Source organism: Aegilops tauschii, chromosome 3 (assembly GCF_002575655.3).
Source record: "Aegilops tauschii subsp. strangulata cultivar AL8/78 chromosome 3, Aet v6.0, whole genome shotgun sequence".
NCBI classification, from domain to species: Eukaryota; Viridiplantae; Streptophyta; class Magnoliopsida; order Poales; family Poaceae; genus Aegilops; species Aegilops tauschii.
In genome coordinates this window covers 27,230,536-27,236,972 of record NC_053037.3, presented here as the reverse complement: position 1 = coordinate 27,236,972, position 6,437 = coordinate 27,230,536, and the positions used below count along the sequence as shown (strand labels likewise).

General features: G+C 51.8%; 1 long non-coding RNA gene across 1 annotated transcript; it reads right to left on the bottom strand.

The window, feature by feature from the left end:
* Window positions 1-398: 398 nt before the first annotated feature.
* LOC120976392 (uncharacterized) lies at window positions 399-1,950 on the bottom strand. Its single transcript, XR_005771774.3, has 2 exons — window positions 1,324-1,950; window positions 399-1,150 (listed from the first exon to the last, which is right to left on the bottom strand). It is a non-coding gene; the product is annotated as an uncharacterized lncRNA (long non-coding RNA).
* Window positions 1,951-6,437: the final 4,487 nt, after the last annotated feature.

The following is a 6,437-nucleotide window of genomic DNA, read 5'->3' as shown; positions in this document are numbered from 1 at the left end:
GCGACGGGCTGCGAGCAGGCCCAAACGAGGCAGAGACAAGAAGGGTGTCGGGGACAGGCGACGACGAGCACATTCTAGGGCGTGCACGGAATTGCATCGTGCAGGAGGGAGGCTAACCTAGCATCTGATACCATGTTAGATAATCAGCAACTAGTATTCACTGAGGGCCAAAAGCCATTACATATACATGTGTGGTAAAGTGCAAGAAACTCATATACAATGGGGATGTATCGAAAAGGGACTATACACATCTAACAAGGATCACATGGCTTCTTAAAATCACCGATGACACACCATGGCAAATCTGAACTTACGTGCAAATTCTGTAAACTTGTCCACATACGATGCCGGTTTTCCATCCTAGTTTCCCCATACACACAAGTCAGCCGCCAAAGAGGTGCAGTAAGAGACCCATGGACATACGCATTGATAAACCTTTCATTCATATCTTTGACATCAACGTATATCTGATCACACCAAAATAATGCAAGACCACCACTAAGACCCACACTATCAACACCAGCAAAACCTTTGAGACCCAGCCTATTACGCAGACGTCGAACTTTTTCTGAACTTTGCCTGGTTTCACATAAGAACACTATCCTCACCTCGGTAGCCTTAACAAGGGCTACCAGATCCTGAACTGTCGGTTTGTTTCAACTCCCCGACCGTTTCAACTGAGGCAATTCATGGCTCCTGATGGGGCACCACACCTGGCCCCGTCAGTTGACCAGCAGCCCCATGGCTGGTTGCCTTCATATCCACCTCACGCTCCCTGCTGCTCCCTGTTTCCCTTCCTATCCAGGTCCTTGTCGATTCCGGTAACACCCCACCATCAGTGACGGATCCAGGAATGGAGCAAGCCCAGGGCCCAAAAAAAAAAATTTTGCGAGAGAAAAACTTAACCTCCATCAAACTATAGCTACCTCAAATATGGCTCAATTGTATCAATAATTTTGAATTTAAACTCAATGCTTAAAGATATACCAAAAATAGATAAAAAAATGACAAAAAGTACGAACAGTACATGCAGTAAAAAGAGTACCAAATCAATGACTTCAGTCCTCTCGCCCCTTGATTCCCTGCTAAAACTCCGGGTGTAGACACTTCTGTTGCGGCCGTGGATGAAAAATCTCTTCATCTTTTATTTCTACAAAATGAAATGAAATTGACATTAACAGTAGCAGCAGCAACATTCACATTCAAATTCAATCCTAGTGAAATTGAATGTTTGACAGCAGCAGCAACCAATTCCATAAGCAGATTGCAGATGAAAAATGTTTAATCTTTGAAATTTGTATCAACAGACAACAGCCCCATTACCAATTCTGGGTAGCAGTCAGCACTCCACTCAGCAGAGGGATTGAGGGAAGACGGCGTGGCAGCATGGAGCCAGGAGAGGTCGAGGCGGCGAGCCGGCGAGCACCGGAGTCCGGAGCAGCAGGGGAGGGCGCGGGCGGGCGGGCGGAGCAGGCGTGGACCGCGGAGGCGGAGCAGGCGGAGGCGCGGAGCAGGCGAGTAGGGGAGCGCGGAGCAGGCGAGTAGGGGAGCGCGGAGCGGAGGGGAGTCACCGGCGGGGAGCGCCGACCGCGGAGCGGCGGCGGCTGCCTGCGACCCTGCGTGGCTGCGTCGACTAGGTCTGGGGAAGGGGAGCGAAGGGAGCCAGATGCGAGCGGTGGGCTGATGCGTGGGGAACGAAGGGAGCAGGTGAGCGATGGAGCAACTGCCTGGCCTGGGCCCTGGATGGCTGGATGTGTATTGGGCCAAGCCCCGGGCCCATTCAAAAACATGCATAGGTAATAACTTACAAAAAATGCCACGCCCCGGGCCTGGGGCCCAGATCCGCCGCCACCATAACAACCTCAGCAAGCTCCTTTGTTTCTTCCTGATCCTCACCCTCCATACAAACTTCTGGTCCGTAACCCGCTGACTGTTCCTTTATTGTGTCCACGGATTGACCCGAAGAGCTGACGATCGATCCGAGAAGGTGCCATCTCCAGCATAGTGACGATCGCGCGCCACATTGAGCTGTCCGCCCCAAGGGCCTCAGATCCTCCAGCTATTGGCTTCGGGCGGGTAGCATCCACAAGGGGAGCCCCTTTGTTGCCCCCACCAACATCTGGTTTCACCTCGGTTACCTCCGACGCGATCGCTAGTGGTGGCGCCAGCGGCGATGTCGTGGACAGTACGAACAGTATGAACATGACATGAGGTGTACAGTCAGGCGCCAAGCTCCGATCTGATGGGTCGCTGATCTTGAGATGAGATGCGCACAAACTCCTTGATGCTTTAGGATTTCTGATTGGAGTTGCGACGGAGTAGAAGTCCCGTAAAGTGTCTGCTTTGGAGTTCTTGGATCGGATGCATCTAGGTTTAGCCATCAGATGAACCAGCACACTGTCATGGACAGAGAGTCCCGGCGGAGGCGGACGTAGCCGCAACATGGCCGTAGTACGACCAGGGGGCGCACACGGCAAGGACGCCAGCGGAGGCCAAGGCCAGGCCCGGCAACGGTGGCGGCGGTGGGGGCGTCGCCCCGTAGACGCCACAGGCGCTACGCCCTAGCGAAGCGTTTTCCATGCTCCTCTTATAACATGCCTGCAAGATCTGTTAATTAGCATTATGCTGTGTGCTTTGGGAGTTGAAGTCCATTGAAGAACGAGACGGAAGATGAAAACGGGGCAGCGGCCGCCTGCGTGCACTGTTGCCAGGAATTGATGAAATAAATATGTCAGGGATCTATGGATTGTTCAAGGTAGATAGACAAAAAAGAGCTAAAGACACAACAATTTCATGATAAGTGACATGTCATAAAGGATATAGGTTTGAGAGGCAGTGGTAATTCAAATACATGCCTCGCCCTCGTCTAGCTATGCAGAAGGCGAATGCTATGCAAATGCACCTCAATTTTCAGTGTCGGCATGGTCTTCATCCGCTCCAATAGGCGATGAACCTGGATTCATTGACCCTCATGCAGGTTATTTGATCAGTGGTTATGACCAAAAAGGTTTGGAGTAGTGACTTCATGGACCAATGTTCACATGTTTTTCTTTATTTCTTAGTTCGAGGATTGACTTAAGCTTCTTGAGAGATTGACTGCAAGGATTAGAGGCCTGATGTTCTCTCCATTTCGCCCGAAAAAAATCATTGTGAAAAAGGAACCTCCTTGAGATGGCCTTCAAGGAAAATTGTATGGTGGGTATACCTGCAAGTCCTATTGCCTTTAAGCTTAAATCAAGACTTAGGTATGAACTACAAACCTTCTTAAAAGTTAAATTCTGCATTTGTACTTTATTACATACTAGCAAAAGAGCCCATGCATTGCAATGGGAGAAAAAGATACCACATGCCCGTAACCCAAATAATCATGAGCCAAGAAATCAATAGGTCAATGTTCTTTATTTCAACATGACATCCCATCTAGTTGCCATTTGTCCGTCATCATATTCTCGCATACGATGGTCATAGTGCTTACAGAACCACAACACGCTTGAATATAGTCAATGTACACCGTGTCTCTCGTGTCATAAGATGATGTTTTTCTCTTGCTACATTTATTTCATCTCCAATTTGTTTGTGCGTTATTGATTAAGGTGGCACTCTAAACAGTATTTTAAAAATGATTAAGAGATAAAGTAACATCATATTTGGATTCTACACATTTTTTTAATCAAATTTCATATATGACGAAAAATGGTTTTCCCCCACTTTGTATTACAAAGCAACCACCGATACAGCCAACGATAGGTGCTGAGGCGGAAACAGTAGAGACACGCCCAAAAGACACGAGAGAGAAAATACAAAAGAAACAAATGCCGACAACGGCGGATCGACAAAAACACGAAGAAGCCTCACGACCACTGCGCCCACCGAAGGTCTCCCACCAAGCTCCTAGACTCCGAAGCGCCGGTACCAATCAACACCTCCAAGAAGGGACGCGACGATGCCGATGCTGCTGCAAAGGGTTTCCCCCGGTACGCGACGAGGAGAGAAGAAGGATAGCCCCCGACGCCCTCCAGGAAGGTCCGACGGCACCCTCAGGTGCCACCGCATCGGTGTCGGCCAAGTCGACAGGGATTTCTCCCGATCCCAACCTTCACCTCGGGCACTCCGGAGCCCGCCATCGAAACCGATCACCACCCTGCACCAACACGGTCTGGAAGCTTCTCACGCCGTCTCACCACGGCACCACGAAGTGAGGTCTGCACACCGAAGAGGAGGAGACGGGACTAGAGGCAACATCACCGTCAGCACACGGGAGGGCCCAACCTCCACAGTCAACGACGACAGCCGACCAAACGCAATAGCAGGAGCATACCAGGCCCGGCCAGGCCTCCAAAGGCCTGTAAAGCTCCCGCCTTCACGTTGCAGCAAGCCCGTCGTCGGCGTCGCCGCCCCCGGTTTGAGTTGCTCCACCTCCTCACCACGCAGAAGACAACGAGGCCACGCCGGGGGCCGGCCGCTAGGACCCAGATAGGGCCCGCAGGGCCCAGATCTGGGCCGAGGGCGCGCCGCTGGCCACCCCGCGCGCGCCACCAAGCTGCCCCGCCGCCAAGGAGCAGTGTCGCCACCACGGCTGTCGCTGGCCACCGTCGTCGGGTCGGCGGACCGCCGCCTAGTCGAGCGACACCGCCGCCGCCCTCCGCCTCCGGGCAGGAAGGACCCACACGCGGGGAGAGAAGATCCCGCCGCCGCCGACACAACCCGGGCTAGAGCCTGGGGCGCCCGCCAGCAGTGTCGGGGGAGAGGGGGGATGAGACGAGGTGGGAGGACGAGGGAGCAGGCGCCCGCCGCCCCGGCCGCCTCCCGGGGAGGCGGCACGAGGGCGGAAGAGGAGAAGGGAAGGGAGGAGCGGCTATCCTATTCAAATTTCATATATAATATGTTAAAATTGGAGTTATGGTTTAAAAGATATGGATATTAAAAAAATTGTTCTACGTAGACCGCGGGTTAATTAGTATAAAAGACATAATGTTTTCTATAAAAACGTGAAAAACGATTGGAGGCGGCACGAGGGCGGAAGAGGAGAAGGGAAGGGAGGAGCGGCTATCCTATTCAAATGTCATATATAATATGTTAAAATTGGAGTTATGGTTTAAAAGATATGGATATTAAAAAAATTGTTCTACGTAGACTGCGGGTTAATTAGTATAAAAGACATAATGTTTTCTATAAAAACGTGAAAAACGATTCAATTTGTCACTTAAAAGTGAACTGCGGGTTGATTAACTGAAAGTGCAGGGGATTTTGTGTAAAATTCGAAAAACATTTCGGCGTTCACCCTCACCTCGGCGTCCTCGACGGCCTGCTGCCGCACATCCACCATCTCATGTAGCCTGCAGATCTCATCCAGCCTCTCCCTCTCAACGTTGGCCTGCACATTTCAGATGACTGACCAACCACTCAAGCGACTAGGAGTGGAAGATGAAGAGGAGTCAGGGCAGGACCAGTCTGAGGTTGCCGAGCTGCCTCCTCGCAATGCTCTGCCTCCAAGCGCACTAGCAGATCACTGAGGCTCTCTTCATCGGCAGGTAGCCCCACAGCGCCCTGCGCTGCCATTGCGCCTTTTACGTGTTAGAGATACGACAAGCAAATTAACTCAACGAAGAACGAATAACAAGCAAGGGACACGGGATTTTAACGTGGAAAATCCCTCCAACATGAAGGGAAAAAAACCACGGACGTCAGCCAGCCAAACTTTATCATATTAGGGGAGGTTACAAACGCCGGGGATTTTCAACTGATCAACTTATCACGTGCGGCGGCTTACAAGAGGTATATATAACACAGATGACTTAGATCGAAACTAATCCGTACCGGCGACGGGCCTCGCTCCGCTCGCTCATCAGAAGTTAGCCTCCCTATTTATACTTGAATTTGGAGCATAATATAACATTATGAAATGATCATTGTAAGAGAACTGTGCTAGTTGACTGCATCGTGTATTCATCATGTTAGTTACCTAGATGTAGACGGCTGCTCTGGTCTGCCGCCGGAGAAGGAGGTCGCGGCGAGCCGCCAAGGCCCGTAACGCCGCGAATTGTGCCATGACAGATAGGAGCGGCGCAAGTTCTTCTGGACCAAGAAGGCCATGAGGAGCAGCAACACGCCGGGCGCCCCGCCACTTGCCACCTTGCCAGCCAGCTATGCCTCTGAACAAAAAGCCTCTGCGAAACACAGACCAAGGATCGAAACGGGTCACGAGCGAGCTCGATCAACGGCGGACACCGATCGAGAACGGTCCGAGATCGATCAAATCACTCAGTGAAGAGAAGTTGCACCCAGGCGATGAGACGCCGCGCCGGGCTGCCCTGTGCGCGTGCCGGCCGGGCGATCGCGCCCTGCTCCCTCGGTCCCTCCTCCGGTCTCCGTCCATGGTCCCGATGAGGTTCCTTCTTCTTCTTCTTCTTCTCAAGAAGTTGCAGGCAGATCATGGA